This window comes from Aulostomus chinensis, chromosome 4 (genome assembly GCF_037954235.1).
Source record: "Aulostomus chinensis isolate RoL2024-O1b breed Wild chromosome 4, RoL_Achi_v1.0, whole genome shotgun sequence".
NCBI lineage: Eukaryota > Metazoa > Chordata > Actinopteri > Syngnathiformes > Aulostomidae > Aulostomus > Aulostomus chinensis.
The window spans coordinates 29,126,377-29,147,424 of NC_141323.1; the positions used below are offsets into that span (position 1 = coordinate 29,126,377).

The 21,048-nt window shown below is 42.2% G+C and overlaps 1 non-coding gene and 2 pseudogenes across 1 annotated transcript; 1 reads left to right on the plus strand and 2 right to left on the minus strand.

The window, feature by feature from the left end:
• The first annotated feature begins 2,336 nt into the window (after window positions 1-2,336).
• trnas-gcu (transfer RNA serine (anticodon GCU)) lies at window positions 2,337-2,418 on the plus strand. The gene has a single exon. It is a non-coding gene; the product is annotated as a tRNA-Ser (tRNA).
• An 11,200-nt stretch (window positions 2,419-13,618) lies between these two features.
• Window positions 13,619-13,737, minus strand: LOC147265749 (5S ribosomal RNA; annotated as a pseudogene).
• A 6,953-nt stretch (window positions 13,738-20,690) lies between these two features.
• LOC147265750 (5S ribosomal RNA) lies at window positions 20,691-20,808 on the minus strand (annotated as a pseudogene).
• Window positions 20,809-21,048: the final 240 nt, after the last annotated feature.

A 21,048-nucleotide genomic window follows, 5' to 3' on the forward strand; every position in this document is an offset into this window, starting at 1 on the left:
AGTCTAACGCTCTCCCAACTGAGCTGGACAATATAAATACTATTATTGCTGCTGTTGCTGTTGTTGGTTGTGTGTCTGTCTTCAATCCCCCTGTCCCTCTGTCTTTCTCTCTGCTTGTCTTTCACCCTCATCTTGTTCCCCATCTTTTTGTCATTCTCTCCCTCCTGCATTTGAAGCTGTCCTTTATTAGTCACAACTGTCTTGAGCTCAGGAGCCAAACTCACCAAAAACATATGCAAGTGGCTTTGGACAAAAGCGTCTGCTCAATGAAATTGTAGGATTGTAGAATTCTATAAATGTAGAATATAATTGTAGAAATGCTCTCTATCCATCCCCAACGTCTGTGCCAGGGTCTCTGGCCAGTGGTCAATGGCTCCTATCACCTGCCCAGGATGGATCAAGCTTGCTTGTCTTTGTAATTCTGCACTTATTAGAGACCTGGAAACAAAGGAATGCTGAAAAAGAGAAAATAGGACCTCACACAAATGGGCTTGTGACACAATTTTAAAGAATTGTGTAAATGTGAATCTTTTACAAATGTGTGTGTGAATGTGGTTGTTGTGGCCGAGTGGTGAAGGCGATGGACTAGAAATCCATTGGGGTCTCCCTGCTCAGGTTGGAGTCCTGCCAACAACGTTAAAGTGTTGATGTTCTGGAGGAGACAACATCTGATCTTTGTTAGATCCACGAGTCAAAGGTTTTCTTTAAAGTGCTGCAGCAGCTGAGGATGAGGGAGAGACAGAATTACAAACCATCTTAGTGAGGACATTTTGAAAAATGATGACATTTTGCCACAGTTATTATTGACTTGGAACACTGCAAAAATATCCCTTCTCCAAAAACCCTCCTCTTCTACTTTGTACCCAAGTTGTCTCCTCACCAGGCACCACAGTGTCCAGGATGTTCAGTCAAAAAGTCATTAGTGATTTTAAAAATGTCCATCAAACACAAAATAAGGCTTCAAATAGGTAAAATCACCATCTGTAGACTGGACCAATGTGCTGATGTGATCCTTTGATTAGTTTAGGATCAGTCAGAGATCAAAGACTGAAGCAGGAGATCAATGCTCAGAACCCAGAGATCAAAGACAGAATTCAGACATCAAACACATACCTGATGGAGGCTACACCCCCCCCCCCCAGACAGTTTCCATTTAAGTTGTAAGTTTTATTTTTAAAGTCTAGTTTTTAAAGTTGAGTTTTAAAATCTCATGACACTTCACAAGTAGAGCAGGTCCAGCGCCTCACTCCTTCAATCAGATTCTTCTCCGCTTCGAGGACCCTGACCCCCCCCCCCCCCCCCCCCCCAGCACCAGAGTCACACTACCACCTGACGACACGCCCCTCAGTGTGACCGCAGCAGACGTGAGGAAGACCTTTCAGGGAATCAACCCTCGCAAAGCTGCACGCCCAGACAACATCCCAGGGTGAGTACTGAAGGACTGTGCACAACAGCTGTCTGAGGTGCTGGCAGACATCTTCAACACCTCACTGGCGCTGTCACCTGTCCCCACCTGCCTAAAGACTGCCACTATTGTCCCTGTCCCCAAGTGCTCCACAGTGACAGGCCCAAATGACTACTGACCCATTGCACTCACCCCAGTAGTCATGAAGTATTTGAGAGGCTGGTCAAGGCCCACATAGACGCCTCCATCGACATCTCTGTGGACCCCCCACCAGTACGCCTACAGGCAAAACTGCTCCACTGATGACGTCATTTCATCAGTGGTCCACGCAGCCCTCATCCATCTGGAGAGCAGGAACTCCTATGTCCACCTTCTCTTCGTGGACTTCTCCTCTGCCTTCAGATTTCAGGTTCTACCTCTGTAAAATTGAAAGTAAAGTAAATGAAGCACCTGTGAAGGTAAAACTGATGATGTCATGACTTGTTCAGTCCTCCAACATTAAAGTCCAACAAGCTTTTGATTGGCTCTGATTCTCTGTGGCAAAATCCAACAAGAGGAAAAGAAAATCTTGAGGTTGTCTCACTTTTTTTTTGAAAAGAAACTCTGCATAGGACAGTGATAGGATGCTTGTTTCCTTGGATGAAAAAGTCTGGTACTCTCATCTTCTTAAACATTTACTTGTTCAATCAGGACAAGAGAATCTGAGCTTGGATGTCATTTTGTAGTAAAAGGTGAATTAAACTTGTAAACATCAGCTGGTGTTCACTCTGATGATGTATCGATGGTCTGTATTCTGCCTTCTGTAGCACGATGCTGCTGGGAAGAAGCCTGATTATGTCAGAGTTGTGTTCAGTGGCTCCTGCTGGGTCCATTTCTGACAAATAGGCTCTAAAGAGTTCAGCTGTTTAAAAAGTCAGGGTCACACTCAGCAGACGAGGTGGCCGAGTGGTTAAGGCGATGGACTGCTAATCCATTGTGCTCTGCACGCATGGGTTCGAATCCCATCCTCGTCGCAAGTGACTCTAGTTTCTACTCCTACATTATGGAATTACTGTGAGGCTTTTAACTGACACAGATACCAGTTGAGTCAACTTCCCTTTCACAACCTGACCAAAACAACTCTTACACCCAGAGCTCACATGTGTCAATCACCTCTGTAGAAGGTCCCGCCCCCACAGAGCCATAAATCCTCCCATCAGAGAAGAAAACTGAAGACACCTCTTGGATGTGAGCTGAAGCATCTTCAAGAAACCTGAAACAGTCCACTTGGTACGTCTACAATTTCTTTAAGCTTTTGTCCAAAGCCACGTGCATGTATCACATGTATATAATATATATGTGATACTCTTTCATCTACTCATGAACCAAAAATGCAGTCAAATACCAGTAAATTTGTGCAGAAAAAAATGTCATTTGTGCTCCTTCTTTTATTTATTTGTTTATTTAGTATTTTTTAATGTATTTTATTTCAATTCACATTTTGTCCATTAACTTCATAATCACTCTTCACAGTCCCCATCTCATCACATGACTAAAGTTTGGGTTCTGTATTGGTGGTAAAATATCCTTCCACGCCCCTCACTAGTTTGCACACAGAAAAGCATATTTTACTGGTTTCAAATCTCTTAGCGTGTTCTCTCTCTTAAACCAGCTGTGGCAGCTTTCATTGTGTGATTGATTTTAAAATATAAATATGGAACAGAACCATTGGAATAAGATGTCAGGACATTTGAAGGAATATAAATCTCCTGTTGAAATGTTGCAGTGTGCAGCTGAGGCTCTCTGGCAGTGGCACAAGGAGCCACAATGGCAGAACCTGGACCCTCCTGGAGGAGAACCACAGGTGAGGGCCTTCTTGGCTCCAGATTGATGGAAATCAAGTGTCTGAGGCTGTGAGCAGCCATGAAGTTGATCTGGTTGGGCACTGGTATTTTTTCTTTCTGCAGCTCAGGAGTGATTCAGGAGAAGAGTTTCAGAACAGCCAAGGTTGGGGACTGGAATTTTCAAATTTCCCCTGGAACCAGACAACCTTGGGAGGTAAAACCTCCAATCATAGCCACTCAGATGCAGCAGCAGAAAGAAGCTGTCATCTACCCTGACAGTCAGAGCATCAAGTCAAGAAAACATCAACCATCTTGTAGTTCCAAACCTTCACCTGTCAGATTCAGCTACTTCTTATTGTGGGACTTTCAAGGAGTTTTCCTTCAAGTCCAAACATCATCGTCCAGCCTCCAACCAGAGGTCCATCAGTTATCATGGGAGCAACATGTGGAGTCTGGATTCTTTTCTAGAAAGTGACGGCAATGACAGTCCTGCCAAGTGACATCACTGACATGAATGGATGACTTCAGTCACATGACTGGATGACTTCAGTCACATGACTGGATGACTTGAATATTTTGTTGTGGGCCTCTGGACCTTTTTTAAATCAGTAGTTGACCACAGGTAGCTAAGCTAACTGTTAACTAATTAACTTTTAGTCCAGACAAAGAATGTGGGTTGACAGTTATTCATACACAGTCTTTGGTTTCAGATGCAGCCTCAACTGAGACTCCTGGTTCAGAGGATGGGTTTGTTTGCTGTCAGGTTGCCACCTTTCAGAAATGAAAATCAGGGACGCCCACCACGGCTCCTGGGGGCCATGACCACCAGGGGCCTGACTCCCATGAGGTGGGTGCCCACAGCAGTGGTGTGTTTTATTTTGTAGGTGTTTTTAGTCAAGGGGTGATCAAGAAAGCAATTCCTCCTACTTAAAGCTTGAAATGCTTTATCACCAATAAACACATTCTTTATTGTTCAACACTGAACTGCACAATTAAGTTTTAAAATACAAACTCAATAAATGGAGAACTTTATGTGACTTAAGTTCATAACACATCAGCAGGTTTCCCTCCCTTCTTTTTCCAAGTCTCCTTCTTGTTCCTCCTTGCAGCTCTGGGGAACTCTTGGTCTCTCAAAGCCCTGTTGGAAAACTCTGAACAGGACTGCTCAAAGTTGAGAGTGATCACTCCTTTGAGCTCCATGGAGCTCCTGTTCCTGCAGTCACTCCATTTCTGCTTTTCATTTTGTGTTTGTATTAAAGTTCTATTGCTGAAAAAAGAGAACTTTTTGCCTTTTTGTTGAAGTAAATATATGAGGGTCGAAACTGACCCATAACACCATGGATGTTACAATAGTTAATAATATTAAAATGAAGAATAAATCAAACCAATCCATGTCAGAGATGTGTTCTAACACCCCTCAGTAATGGTCAGGAAACACAACAACCTTTTGTTTATTTCTATGATTTTCTTGAGGTTCATTTGATCATTTTTTAACTGAAATCGAGGGTTTACTGACTAAAAAAAGGTCCAGAGGCCTACAACAAAATATTCCCATCAATATTTCCATGGATAAGGAAGCCTAACAAGGTAACCAGGAGATGGGAAACAACTTGGATGATAGAAAATTGTTTTTAGTTTATTTTACAGCTGATTGAAGATGTGGGTCAAAACAGACCTGTTAACATCAGAGATGGGAACAGAAAGCTAACACAAGAGGAAGGTTCAAGCTATGAAAAAGGATTTTGATAAAAATCTTGAACTGACAGTAGAAATATCCTTTTGTATGTTTACCTTTGTTGACAGAAGTCACTTTAGCTTGGCAGTGAAAAGAATCTCTGCTAGCTTGACAAATAAGTGGCACAAACTAGGTTCAAGCTGGACTTTGGACACTGGTATCTGCAACAACTCCCATCAACTCCTAATCTAGCATCTCTGCTGTGGCTCAAACTATTTTACAGAACATTTGACAGACCTGTGGAGCAGTGAGGACAGACATGAGTTGATCCACATGATCCACTGAAGCATCATTTTCCCCTGCCACTGAGGTCACCAACATGAGCTGGAGTTGGGACTCTTGAACTGAACCTGGTATCACAGCGACACCTACTGCTGCAAAATGGAACAGCAACATTGAACCCAAGTACAGGATTGGAGGGAGACTGATGGTCGCTGTTTGGGTTTTTGAAGAACAAGGAGGGCGTTGGTTCAAGCTGGATTCTCAGAGACTATTTCCCCAACCTCTACATTGGAATCTACACTGTCATCCAGTCATGTGACTGAAGTCATCCAGTCATGTGACTGAAGTCATCCATTCATGTCAGTGATGTCACTTGGCAGGACTGTCATTGCCATCACATTCTAGAAAAGAATCCAGACTCCACATTTCCTCCTATCTATTATTGTGTCCCATCCTCCTGGTCCTTACTCTGAATTCTCAGAGTTTATATCCAGTTCAGTTCTCAAAACAGATTCAGTCATGAGTGTAGATTAATTTCTTTTTCTCCACTGATTATATGTCAAGGTTTGTGTGTGGGGGTGGAGCCTAGCCCAGCAGCCTTTGGACAAGAGGCGGGGTTCACCCTGGACGTGTCACCAATTCATCACAGGGCCAACACATAGAGACAGACAACCATTCACACTCACAGCCACACCTACAGTCAATTTAGAGTATCAATGAGCCTCGTCTCCTCTTGATGTCTTTGGACTGTGGGAGGAAGCTGGAGTACCAGAGAGAACCCACACAGACACAGGGAGAACATGCAGACTCACACAGCTGGGGCTCGAATCTGGAACCTTCTTGCTGTGAGGCCACAGTGCTGACCACTGCACCATTGTGTCCCCTGAAAATGCCACCAGATCGTTTGGATTTTCTATAAAATCAAGTACACATGAACATGAAGAGGTTTTCACAGGGCTGGTGGTGCAATGGATAGCATGACTGACTACTGTCAGAAGATTCTAGGTTCAACTCCTGGCTCGCTCACTTAAAATTTTATACTCAGAAGCTTTCACACCTGAAGTGTGAACCACTGCTAAAAGTCACTGAAATCCTCCAAGGTTTCCTCCTTGTCTGCTGTAAACATGAACACATGCATGGATCCTGCTACCTCTCACATGTTAAGCTGGCACTTGACAGTGACAGCAGGAGAACAAGAAATCCCAGTGTGTCATCAACATTTCCTGGAAACTAAATGACAGAAGCCAGTGGCGGCTGGTGAAAAAAATTCTTGGTGGGGCTGGTGTGCCAAAAACATTTCCGTGCCTCGTCTAGTATAATCATTCAAAAAGAGCAGCCGGACAATTATTAAATGTTTTAAAATAGTATTCACTTTCCTTCTTAAAATCGACAGTTTCAAAGACAAAAAAAACCCCAACAATTTACAACTACAGTAAATTTTATGCGATCAAATATTATACAATGATGTTAACTTTACAGAAGGTGATTTGAGCTTAATCTATACAATACAAATCAACAATGTGTGTGTGTCTCTCTCTCTGTCTCTCTCTTTGTTCATCTGTGTCTGTCTCTGTCTCCTTCTCTGTGTCTCCGTCTTTGTGTCCTTTTCTCTGTGTGTCTCTATCTCTGTTTGTTTGTCTCTTAGTGTGTGTGTCTCTCTCTGTCTCTCTCTCTTTGTGTCCGTCTCTCTTTCTCTCTTCGTCTACCTGTCTCTGTCCCTATGTCTCTCTGTCTATTTGTTTCAGTCTTTCTGGGTGTGTGTTTGAATTCAGCAGTTATTTGTACAGGAACTTTGCTCGTCTCTCTTTCTGGGAGGCAAATTTCTCAATGACCCTGGTGTTGAAACCAGGAATGTTTCGTGTCAGTTTTTTCTCAGTGGAGAGCATAGCCAGAGCGTTGAGCCGATCTTGTGCCATGGTATTTGTAAGAAAAGTTTTTATCCTCTTCAAAGTGGAGAAGCACCTCTCAGATTCTGACGTTGTCATTGGTGTGGTGATGAGGATGTTGAGCAGACTTACAGTTTCAGTGAACGTGTCTTGAAGGTTATTTTCCATCAAAACCTGATAGAGAGCCAGTGCACCACTGCAACTCTGAAACTCTTTGTTCCCGTAGATCAGAGACAGCTCTGTTTGAAGTCTGGCCTTGTCCAATGAGGGATAGGCTTCCACTGTGGTTTTCAGTGCTGAATCTGGGAACTTTCGGCTGTGCTGTGGGAACAGGTCTCCTTGCAGGAGTGTGGCGCTGACAAGATGCTTGGTGAAACTAAATCTCTCCTTGGCATGGCTCACAATGGTGTCACATACCTATGCAATGATATAATTATACAAAATAGGAATTATTGCATCTTCACTTGTCTTCATACATTGACCTGATGAGCTAGCCTATATTATGTAATAAACATACTGTAATGATTCATATCATCATAAAACAATATACATTTAAGTCTGGACCACTGTATCATATGGCCAACATCTTATTTTGATTTTATTTAATAATGTGATTCAAATCACACTAAGAAGCAAGTTCTTACCTCCAGTGCCAAATGGTGCAGTGTGTCTTCTCCCAAGGTTCTGCGTCTCTTTGCGGGTGGCTCCTGAGCAGGTCCCCTGAACTCCTCATCCTCAGCCAGAGTAGGCACATCCTCCCTGACCCAACACATAAGCTTCATGAGTAAGTTCTAAAAACTGGTTAGGGATACATTAACAAAACCAAAGGTGGATGTCATTACTGTCAGTTATATTATACAGATAAATCAATGCTTTAAATAAGATGATATATAAGCATTTAAGTCTACATATACAGAGAAATTTAGGTTAGACTACAAATTAATTAATTTAGCATACCTGATAGCCTGCATGTGGTCAATGAATGTCTGGGTGACTCCTGCCATGTAGACAGCATCAATGTTTCTCTTCTGCAGCTGGTTGTAAAGGATGTCCACATGTGGCATGATTTTGTGGAACAGGGCCAGTAAAAAACAAAAAGTTTCATCTTCCAGCATTCTCACATAGCCACCAGCTTCTCTCTTTGTCTGGCTATCAAACCCTTCACTGTTCCGGATAGCCTGAAAGCAATTCACCAGATCCTTCTTGTGCTCATAAACTGTGTTAACACGACTGTTGAAGTTCCAACGTGTTGATGATGCACTTGGAAGTCGGTGCGCAACCATCTCATCAAGCACTGCAGTTCTCTTGCTTGACTTAGAGAAAAGAGAAGCAAATCCCCCCATGTCAGAAAAAAAGTGACTGATCTGAGGGATGTGGGAGGTTGCTTGCTGCAGTATCAGGTTTAACTGATGGGCATAGCAGTGAACATAGTGAGCGTTTGGATAGATGTCTTGTACCTTTCGCTGCACTCCTCCTTTGGCACCCCTCATCACAGCTGCCCCATCACAGGCCTGGGCAATCAGCTTCTTTTCTTGTCCCTCAGAAAGGATGCTGTGCAGCCTCTCCAATAAGGCACTGGCTATTGCATCCGCACAGGTGTTGGGCAGTTTCAGAAATTCAAAGAACCGCTCTTGAATATTGTGGCGGTCGTCAATGTATCTCAGAACTAAGACTAACTGACACTGTGTTGAAACGTCAGTAGTTTCATCAGCCTGGATCGCTAAAAAGTCTGCCGATTTAACTTCATCCAGGATCTGTTCTCTCAAAACTGCCAGCATACAGTCCAGGAGCTTGTTCTGTACTGTCTTCGAGGTGCCTTTAAAAACGGTTGCATTTTCAAGGTGCTCCCTCAAGTCCCGATCAATGGATGCCATCAAGTCAACTGGACCTCTGAATATTCCAGCGTTGTCAGAGGTATCACTTTCGTCATGTCCCCGCAGAGCCAGTTCAAAAGCACCACAGAATTTAACAGTTAATTATCTTAGATAAGATGTTACGGTTCTTATCTACCTCATCATTGTGCTTCCTTACAGCGATGCGGTGACTGTCATCGAGCTGCGTTGCTATGCTAATCTTCCATAGAACCGCTAGCTTCACGCAGTTTTCCATGTGAATTTTCGCTCTTTCGTGTTTCTTAATCCGCTCGGAGAGGTGCTTTAGGTCAGTGATTCCTGTCTGTGTCCATGCTGAATCACACCGGTCACTCCTGAAAGGGATGCAGGGGAAGCAAAAAAGTGCGTTGGCTGCTCCACAACCCGTCAGCCACGGCTTGCGCTGAAACCAGCTCCGGCAAAAAGTCCTGTTGTAGGATTTAGCCTTTTCCTTGGACTGCAGCTGGATGTTGATTTCAGGCTTGTCCGGTCCCAGCTCCTTAACGCGGATTTTTTTCCGCCATGGTCCTCCTCGCAAAAGGGAAATTTAAAAGGGATCTCACCGAAATCGGTGGAAACTGCTGCTCTTGAACTTCGATCGTTGTTGTCACCATTTTCTCTCTCACTCACTTCTCGCGGTATTTTTTTTCGTAGGGCATCGGAAATCTGGGAATCTCACTACGCAAAAAGAATATCGCGGGCTCCTCAGCTAGCTTTAGCAATCCAAACCTTCACGCATTTTATGTTGGCGTAGGGGCGACTTTTCCAGCGCCCCTACGCCGTTAAATTTGGCGATGTTGATTGGCCAATTATTCATTATTTTTCCCTAGCAACCATACAGTCTATCAGAGTAAATTCACTATTAATTGAATGAGTCAGTTGGCGTAAATGTTGTTTAAATGACCCATATTGCATGTAGGCACACACAATTAAGTAAGGCTGACATTGACGCTAAAAATTGTAAACATATGCACATATATATGTATAAATACATGTAGAGATTTTCCTCTCCACATCTGGTGGGGCGGCGCCCCAGCGCCCCCTATGAGCCAGCCGCTACTGGTGGATAATAAAAAACTTTCTCATTCAAGTTGAAACCTGCAAGAGGCAGCAGACAAGGTCAAATTAATTTGACACATCAAACTAAACAACAATAGGGGGCATACTGCCCTCTACTGACTAAAGCTGATAATGCTACCATGAACTATCAGGAAAGAAAAGCACAAATTAAACAAAATAATACAGGACATTCACCCCCCCCCCCAAAAAGAAAAAATATATTAAAATAAATGTTCACAAATAGTGAAGTTTCATCAAACCTTGTGTCTGTATGTTGTGATAGTATTTTATACACAAAATGAGAGTAAACTCACCTCCATGTTTGATGCAGTACAGAAAAAGAACATAGTTCCCTTTATTCTCCTGCCATTAAAGTTCATAAACTAGCAAGAATGTCAGGTAGCATTAGCATTAACTTCAGCTAAAGTCTACCAGCTTCAGGTACCTTTAACAATCGCCTTACTCGCTACTTAAGGCTTTATCGTCCATGGTTGTCTTCCGCTTATTCCTTACTATTAAGGGTCGCGGGGGGGCTGGAGACTATCCCAGCATCAACGGGCGAGAGGCGGGGTTCACCCTGGACAGTTCGACAGTCCATCGCAGGGCCAACATACAGCAATTGCTTGCAGTGTACAAGTCCCAAGACTTTCATAAAATTCATCACTGGATTCAGGACGACCCCTGCTGCTCGGCCCCGGTGGGCGGGAGGAGGCTCAGGCCCAAACAACGCTGACTGCAGCTTTAATTTAATCCTAGGTTTATGTAATACTCTGATAAATCAGTGGTATTTATTTAATGATTTTCATAGGAATAAGTTAAGAACAAAATGCCAGTTCATGGTTAAGCTAAAATTTACATAAATTAGTATTTGTTATGAAGAAGATATTAAAATGTATAAAATTTGTTTAAAATTAGTAACTTAAAAAAAAAATCATTTCATGGGGTGTGAATGTCTTTCAGAAATGTTAAAGTAATTCTATTACGCTAGGTTACGTGCGTGAGTTCATGACCTTTAGTGTTTACACTTCCGGGAGAAACGCGCGCGAGGAAGGAGCATCGTGTGAATGGCGTAAGGTTATCGGAGTTTGGAGACTGTGTCGTCGGAGAGGAGTTTTTATTGGTAACGGACTGTGAACTGTAATTGACCGACGTGATCGGAGTGCGTGAGTCGGATTCTCCGCCACCGATTGTGTTTTGAGCACCAGGCAAGTCCAGTTACAGAAGCTAGCGGGAGCTAGGCTAACGCTGTCCACGCTGAAGGGAGACGCCGCTGCAAGGACGGGACAGGAGCTTCGGATAGTCGCCTCGGGAGAGAGTCGTTAACGGAGGACGCGTCACTGCTGCCGACGGAGTCGGAGGACGGGTCGTGGTTGCCGACGGAGCCGGAGGATGTGCCGCTGCTGCCGAGTCACGGAGGTCTGTTGCTGCGGGCTGCTGCGAGCGGGACGGTTGCTGCCACAACGAGCGAGGGATTCATCGGCTGCGGTCCGGTATTGTTGACTTCACCGACACACGGGGGGATCTGGTAAAGGTTTCCATCATGAGCTCCAACTAAAGCGGGCCAACGAAAGTAAACAAGAGTGCACTCGAAATAAAATTAGACAGTTGAAAGAGAGACAAACAATATACCCCGGGGTTCTTCTTTATTATTTTCTATAGTCTTGTTTATTCAAGGTTTGAATGTGTTTTTCTGCAAGCCTTTAATACATTTTCTAAACTGAAATCTTGTGTTGTTTCATTGAATTTGTGTGTTGTTACTGAAGCTTTACAGCAGAGTTTAAAGGTCAAGTGTTCTCCCCATAGCTTCCAGTTGAATATTTTAGAGTGAGAATCATACATTGCCTTAGATTGATATGAATTATTCCAGATGGGACTTTTACCATACAAGATATTTGAAATGAGTTAAAGTGTTCCCTGTAAGCCTAAGGTGGGTTTTAATATTGGAGCCGGTGGTAAAAGGGTTACATTTGGAAATCTAAACCCCTGCTACCATGAGCACACATGGAAATAAAGACTCAACTGACCGCTCGGTCTACTTCAGCTAGCACACTGAACAATACTGTTGTTTACTTGCTAGCTGATAAGTGAGAAGCTGATGTTTGCAATAACATTGAAATAAACTAAAAATAGAGTCAGTAGCTCAAATCCTATCACCACCAAAGGAGCCACGTCTTTAACACTTCAATCTCATAGCGACTCCTCAGGATTTCTTCTTCTCTCCATTGCATTTTGTAGGAGGCTCCTGCCGGTCCACACTGCCTTCCCCCTAACAGATTCAGCTACTGAGACTAAAGTTCGTTAGTGAGCTCAATGCATTAAAGTGACTTAATATTTGTTGAAAACTAAATAGGCATGAAGCTGTAACCTCACATGAACACTCGAAGTCTAGATTTCAGCTTCATGTGAAGAAATCAGCATAAAATCCTTGTGTTGGTGTTTAAACCTGGACTACCAGAACCAGGCTAAGAGGTTTTTGTCTGTTAGCTGTGAAGCAAACTGAAACATGAAGGCTTTGAGGGTTTGTTCTCAACACAAAGAAAGATTCAATGCTCAAACTGGCAACTCTGTAAAAAAAAAAAAATTTTTTTTTTACAAATTTCAGTTTATTTCTTCATGAAGATCTTAATGAGGCAATCAGCACCAGAGCACTAAAGTTAAAATTAGTAACACCGTCACTAACGATGGATTTATTTGACCCAATGTAGTTTTCCTGATCAAATATAGTTTTCATCAAAATATAGTATTTTTTTTATAATTAATTATTTCCCAATATGCAACGTCACATAAATGAAAAAATGGAGGACCCTATAAAATGACCTGACGTCAGTGTTCAAGGGTGAAGTCATTTTTGGAATGAAGAAGAGTTCATCCAGCTTTTTTTGCCTCGTGTCTCTGAACCAGCTCATTTGTTGTGTCCACGCAGAGAGAGAGAGAGGATAAATGTGATAGTGGAGAAGTCCTTTTGTTCTTCAACTTGTCCAACTTGATGGTGAGTCTCCTTTTATCAAGGATTACTGAATGCTTGTGTTATTTATGGCATTGTTAACACTTTATAAACCCTTCATTCAGAGCTGTAAAGAACCTTTAACCTCATATCCCAGACATCAAAGTGGGCCACTAACTGGTGAGATGAAGCTATGCTATGCTGCTACATTCTGAAGAGGTAAAGTAGCAGGTTCTGAGAGTGATGGCTAACCTGGATGTGTTCATCTCCTACTTTAATATCAGCGTCCCAACTTGGAGCTCTGACCACCTCCAGCTTTTTGTTCCTGTTTGTTTTGCTAAGCTATGTTTTGCTAAGCTATGCCCCTGACTCTGACACACATGGGCTCTATATCCATTTCACTCACTTTAAAACCTCAGAAAAAAAGTGATGTGCAAAAGCCTCACGGTCTTTTCACACGCCAAATAGCTGTCCAGTCAATACAAAGAAAAGAATGTTGATGTCATCTAGAGAAAAGTACTGCATCTGCCATCTGTCTACTTCAAATTACACACTGCATGACATTCCATTCCAAAGCTGCGGAGGGTGCTTCAAGAAAAGGTGTGTGAGGGAAGCTCGCTCATGCTGGTCCCCAAAGACTCAAAGCTGCCCTTTCCTCACAAAGAAACAAAAAAGCTTACAGCTACTGGTATTCCCAGGCAGTCTCCCATCCAAGTACTAACCAGGCCCGACCCTGCTTAGCTTCTGAGATCAGATGAGATCGGGCGTGTTCAGAGTGGTATGGCCGTAAGCCCTTGACTCTGACACACATGGGCTCTATATCCATTTCACTCACTTTACAACCTCAGAAAAAAAGTGATGCGGAACAGCCTCAGGGTCTTTTCAAGCACCAAATGGGTGTCCTGTCTATAAAAGAAAAGAATGTTGATGTCATCTAGAGAAAAGTACTGCATCTGCCATCTGTCTACTTCAAATTACACACTGCATGAAATTCCATTCCAAAGCTGCGGAGGGCGCTTCAAAAAAAGGTGTGTGAGGGAAGCTCGCTCATGCTGGTCCCCAAAGACTCAAAGCTGCCCTTTCCTCACAATGAAACAAAAAAGCTTACAGCACCTGGTATTCCCAAGCGGTCTCCCATCCAAGTACTAACCAGGCCCGACCCTGCTTAGCTTCCGAGATCAGACGAGATCGGGCGTGTGTTTTTTTTTTTTTGTCTTTTATTATCAAAAATACAGCATACATTTTTACCAACTGTACATTCTTATTTACATGACAAAATTTAACAATTATATAAAAAATAAATTCCTTCAGGAAAGAAATCTTACCAAAAAAAAACCCCACCCTTGATACACCTCGAACTTGATGAAAACACCATCAGAGGTTTTTTGTTTTTTTTTTTTAATTAAGTTAAATTTAGACAAATAAACCAACACTATGGGCCTACAGCCACTGGAGCAATGCAGGTCATTCCAAAAAAATAAATAAAAATTAAAGAGAGAAAAAAAACTCATGGGACTAAAAAGAACAAATTCCTGTCGTGAAGTGTCACACACACAAATTTTTTTTTTTTTTTTTATGAAATTTTATCAAAATGAAATGTTAAACACACCCAAACATAAACCACCCAATTTGCTCACCCCTTTATTAAATTTTAAAAATACTTTGCTTGATAAAAAAAGAGACTACTTAGCTGGGAATTTGAAGAGAAAACATACCATTGTCAATCTTGTTTATTTCAATTTTGCCATTTGCTATGTTGAAAAATGTGTTTTTCCTGCCGAAAGTGTTTTCAAAAATATCCTTGTCCATGTCATGTAAGATTTGTAGGTTCGTCAAGAGTGTTGTGTAAAAAAACCCAAATATGTTTATTTTCTTCTTTTCATAGAGAGCGTAGTTTCTAGTTGTCCATATTGCTTTTTTTGCAAAAGTGAGTATGGTATTTATGAGAGTCCTGTTCTGATCCTTTTGTTTCAGTGTTGTACCAAAGAGAAGAGTCCATGTCCATAGTGTTTCATCTGTCAAACTGAAATTGCAGTGCTCTTGCAGTAGCATCCTTATGAAATTCCTGAATTTATCCGATTCCTTGCAGTTGATGAATAGATGCTCCTGGTCTTCCGGTTCTTTATTGCAGATTTGGCATGTCCTACTGTAGTTTTCCTTATTAATCTGGTGTAATTTGATTCCTGTGAAAATTCTCCTGTGTCTGATATTGAATTCTAGCTTGAAAGTATTGCTGTCCATGTAAGGTATGTTAAGGTTTCGCCAGATTTTTCCTATCGGTATTCCCTTGAATAATTGTGCCCAGTGTTTTTCTGCTTTTGGAGTGCGTTTAATTGAGTTAATCCCTATGGTGTACCAGTCCTTTGTTTTCACCTGTGACAGCTCTTTCCCTGTGTACTGTGTGACAAGCTCAAGCGGTGGGAGTTCGGGGTCTGCTCTCGATTTGTCCGTGATGATTAAGTTTCTCCACAGTGAGGTTATGTTTCTGTTGATTTTGTTACCTAGTCCATTTAGGTAATCCTTTCTGCACGGTGTCCCTGTTTTTTTGAGTTGCGTTGTGACTTTCCTGAGACTGAACAGACCCCTTTCCCCCACCACTTGACCGACCCTTGTTATATTATGTTGCTGAAGTGCCCTGCATTTAAGTGTCCTACCATTGTGTGTGAAAAAGGTGCTTTCGAGAAAAGGTAACTGCAGCACATGACTTTTCTGACTGCACTTAGGCCTGAGGTGGGGCAGGAATTTGCCCCATGCCTCTAGCACCTCCTGGTAGAACATCGGTAGCGAGCCATGGCTTTTCCCAGGAAGGAGGTGATAAAGAGGGAGTTTCTCCCCCTCCCCGTACTCAGCCAGGTAGCCCGCCATTGTGTCCTCCCAGGGGTACTGCCTGTTCCAATCGAGAAAATTTCTAACTAATTTGGCCCTGAGTGCATCTTTTTTTGCACTGATGTCAATTAGTCCTAATCCCCCCTCCCTTTTATTAGCAATTATCACCCGATGAGCGATCGAATTTCCCTTTCCCCTCCAAAGGAAGGAGGAGATCGCTTCATTGAGCGAATTTAGTGCCCACTGCGGTAGCTCACAGGCCCCCAAAACATGATTAATTTTTGACAGTATTAAGGCATTGATGACAATTACCTTTCCTCTCAGGCTTAAACCCCTACTTCTCCATAAATTAAGTGTATTTTCTACCTTTTTTACAAGTTCTCTCCACCCTAAGTCCCTGGCTTCCCCTTCATTTTTACCAATGTATACACCCAGTATTTTCCTGTATTCTTTAGTGCTAAAACCCCAATTATTTTTTAAACTATTTTTACCGAATTCCATCATTTCTGACTTATTTCTGTTAACCTTAGCTCCTGATGCTTTTTCATATCTTTCTAGATGTTTTATAATATAATTTAAATTTTCTTCATTTTTAAACATTATATTGATATCATCCGCAAATTGTGCTATTTTAACGACTTTGTCTCTATATGTTTTTATACCTATAATATTCTTATCATTCATTATACTTAAAGCTAGTGGCTCAGCAACAATACTGTATAAAAGAGCTGAAAGCGGGCATCCTTGCCTTACCGATCTTTTTAATTTGATCTTTTCTGTTAGTTGTCCATTTATCTTTATTTGACTGTATGCGTTATCGTATAATAATTTAATCCATCTAATAAAGCCTTCACCGTATCCAAATCTTTTTAAAGTTTTATATAAGAAAAGATGTTCTACTCTGTCGAATGCTTTCTCCAAATCAATTCCGAGCAGATACCCCCCCTGTGCTGCCATTGTCCTGACGGTATCCTTTATTGTAAGGATCGTATCTATGATGTCTCTATCTGGTATGCCGTATGCCTGTGTATTACCAATAATGGTTCCTATTGTAAGTTTAAGCCTGTTTGCCAGTGTTTTGGTCAGTATCTTGTAATCTGTATTGAGTAAACTTATTGGTCTATAGTTTGTTATATCCTGTTTTGAACCTTTATTTTTGTAGATAAGTGAAATTATTCCTGCAGTGAATGTATTGGATGTTCTCTGTTCCCGTTCCATTGAGTGGTACAATGACAGCAACAGGGGAGCTATCTGCTCTTTGAAACAAATATAAAATTCTGCTGTTAAACCATCTACCCCTGGACTTTTGTTTTTATTTAAGCTATCTATTGCCGTCTTTATCTCATTAATAGTAATTTGTGCATCAGACCATTCCTTATCCTCCACTGAAATACTAGTTTGGATATTTGATAACAACTTGTCTACCTCTTCGCTATTGCTATATCCATTATCAAATAATTCTTTATAAAACTCTGTAGTTACTCTTAGTATATTTTCTTGATCGTCATATTCTTTTCCAGTTATATCGTTGATTTTTTCTATTATAGTTTTGTTTTGTTTTTGCTTTTCGAGCCCCAAAAAATATGCGGTGCATTTTTCTCCTTCTACTAAATTTTTAACTCTGCTTCTTATCATTGCACCTCTGCATTTTATTTTTTCTATGTTTCCTAGTTTTGCTTTATATAATTCATAGTTTTCTGTGTTTCTGTTAGGTTCTTTATCAAATAATGCTATTTCATGATTGATTAATTTTCTTAGTCGATTTTCTTCCAGCTCCTCTCTCCACTTTTTCTCTTTACTATAATTTATACTACTTCTTTTAATTCTTTGCTTTAGAATTTCCCACTTTTCTATAAAATTATTTTCTATTTTCATTTCAATTTTTGCATAATCAAGCAGTTTTGTGATTTTTTTAACGTAAGTTGAATCTGCCAGGAGGCTGGAGTTGAGGCACCAGGTACCTCCCCCCCTGAAACCTCCTGCAGCACCCAAGTAACACTCAATTGTTGCGTGATCACTCCATGCGTTATAATTATATTGTATTTTATTGATCTGTTTTGTTGCTTCAGGGGCCGCTAGACATAAATCTATTCTGGCTTGTTTCATTTTTCCCTGCACAACCTGTCTTCTGGAGTACTCTTTCTTGAATGGGTTGTGAATTCTCCATACATCTGTCAAATTGTGAATATTCATTAAATTATATAGCTCAGTTCTGCTTGTGTCATTCTTGTATACATTGTTAATTGATATAACATCCTTAGTTAATGCGATATTGAAATCTCCTATTATTATGGTTCTATGATCTATCCATCTGCTTATACTATTTAGAAACATTTTCCTTTCCTTTTCACAGTTACTGGCATATATGTTAACAATTCTGTATGTTCTATTGTTTATGCAAACATCTATAATAAGTATTCTACCTTTCTTGTCATGATATATTAACTTGCTATTGGTACTTATAGTCTTTTTTACTAAAATAGCTACGCCACAAGATTTACTTGTGCCGTTGCTAAAAAAGACATCTCCTTCCCACATTTTGCTTGCTGCCGCCACGCTATCCCCTTCCCACCTTGTCTCCTGTAAGCAGAGAATGTCACACTTGCTTTTAAGTAAAATGGCGGTCATCCTGCCATAAGTGCGGAGTCCATTGACATTAAGGGAGTGCAGCAGAAACATGGTCAGACCAAAAAAACCTTTAAACAGCCAATTTTCCCTCAAGATTTTTTACCTCTCCCTCCTTCTTTCTTCTGTTTTTTCTTCATCGCAGCATCTTTTATTGAGGTGTGCTTTTTCCGAATATTTTTGATTGTGGCAAAGTCCATTTCCGAGTCACTGTTTGATCTACTCTGAGGAGGGAAGGTGGAGGGCACATTTAAGGTAGGTACCCTGGTGGATGTGGCTGCCGCCGGCTGCAATTCTCTTGGGGTATCTCCCACCTCCATTGATTCCAGGAGTTGAGAAGGCTCCGGCTCCTTTTCGGACCCGTTTCCTCCTCCATCCTTTCCTCTCTGCTGTGGGCCTGAGTCAGTGCTCATGTCATTCAGACTTGAACCAAGCCTTGTGCCTGGGCTCTGCACCACTTTAGGAGGGCTCTGGGTTCTCTGAGGGGCGTAACCCTCACCAGCAGCCTGCTTGGCGGCGCCACTACCCACCTCGTCATCTTCCTCCTCATCCTCCGTTCCTCCCTCACTTAAACCTTCCATCTCACTGTACAGCTCCTCAGATCCAGATTCCACCACAATATCCTCATCACTATAATTACAATTACATTCATCAATTTTGTTCCAACACACCTCACATTTCTGTATCTTATTAGGTTTCCTGTTGCACTCCCTTGCATAATGCCCCTGGACACCACACTTATGGCAGGAGAACTCAGGACAGTCCCTTAGGATGTGCCCCGGCTGGAGGCACATCCTACACACCCTAGCCTGCCTATCATGTATGACCCTGAAATATTCCGGTCCCATTGCTGTGTCAAACCGTGCTGAATAAGGCAGAGATTGGACTTTATCTGTAAACTTTACTTTGAGAAACCGCGTCCCATCAGCAATTTGCGTACCCGGCCACATCCTCCTCCTTATAGTTGATGCAGCTGAGACTCCCCACCCTTCTAGCTTTTGTAAAATTTCCTCATCTCTGATGTAAGCTGGTAAGCTTAAAAAAGAAACCATGAGTTCATCATTACACAGATCTTTGACATGCACTGTGTTGTCCCCAATTTTGAAACCATCTAGGATTCTCTCTTTCCCTTTGATGTGTGACATGGTAATTTCATATTTCTGCGGCCCTGTCGCCCTACAGGCTATTAAACCTCCACACAGTGCTCTTATGCATCTCATTAATTCGAGAACTGGGACTTCATCCTGCCCAGTTACCTCGACACTGACCGTCAGTTCTCTGTCATACTTGTGGTCGCCACCCGCAGATTTCGCCGCTCCATGTCGCTGCTGCAGCTGCCTTTCCCCACCAGACGCCGCATCTCTTTCCGCCGCCAATTCTCTCTCACTCTCCGTCGCCTCTCCAGTAGCTTCTCGCTGCCCAGGTCTTCTCGGAACCACGTCTTCAGCTCTGTTCTTCAGGCCACCAGCTCTCGTTGCCTGTGGACCGGCTCCAGCGCTCATCTCCTCTGAATCAGCCGCTGCTCGCCGTCTTTCCCCCGCTGTCGCTGCGGAAGCCGCTCTCGCATTTCCCTCCGGCAGTTTTCCTTCCGACTTCTTCATGTTTCGTTTCTGATTGTTTCTTTTAACAAGCAACCATTTTTCATTTTCTTCACCTGTTTGTGCGTTTATGTCAAGTCCGTTTTCCATGCTCGTAATCTGAAATCCGTTTGAAGAGTTCAAATCCATTTCGTCCGTCCGAAAGTTTTCCATTAGGAAAAAAAAAAACTCAAATTGACCTCCCCCGATCAGTATAAAAACTGTCGGGGGGAAAAAATGTTCACTCTAAAAACGAACCAAAAATGCACGGAAAATAAGGAAGAACAATGAAAAAGGCTGAAAAAAACGAAAGAAATGGGAAAAGCGGAGTCCGCGACCTCCGTGTGTCGTGCTGTCAGCGTACCGTCTGATTGGCGCATGCGTGTTCAGAGTGGTATGGCCGTAAGCCCTTGACTCTGACACACATGGGCTCTATATCCATTTCACACAATTTACAACCTCAGAAAAAAAGTGAAGCGCAACAGCCTCAGGGTCTTTTCACACGCCAAATAGGTGTCCTGTCAATAAAAGAAAAGAATGTTGATGTCATCTAGAGAAAAGTACTGCATCTGCAATCTGTCTACTTCAAATTAACCACTGCATGACATTCCATTCCAAAGCTGTGGAGGGCGCTTCAAGAAAAGGTGTGTGAGGGAAGCTCGCTCATGCTGGTCCCCAAAGACTCAAAGCTGCCCTTTCCTCACAAAGAAATAAAAAAGCTTACAGCACCTGGTATTCCCAGGCGGTCTTCCATCCAAGTACTAACCAGGCCCGACCCTGCTTAGCTTCCGAGATCAGACGAGATCGGGCGTGTTCAGAGTGGTTAGGCGTAAGCTCTTGACACTCACACACATGGGCTCTATATCCATTTCACACACTTTACAACCTCAGAAAAAAAGTGATGCGCAACAGCCTCAGGGTCTTTTCACACGCCAAATCTGTGTCCTGTCAATAAAAGAAAAGAATGTTGATGTCATCTAGAGAAAAGTACTGCATCTGCCATCTGTCTACTTCAAATTAACCACTGCATGACATTCCATTCGAAAGCTGTGGAGGGCGCTTCAAGAAAAGGTGT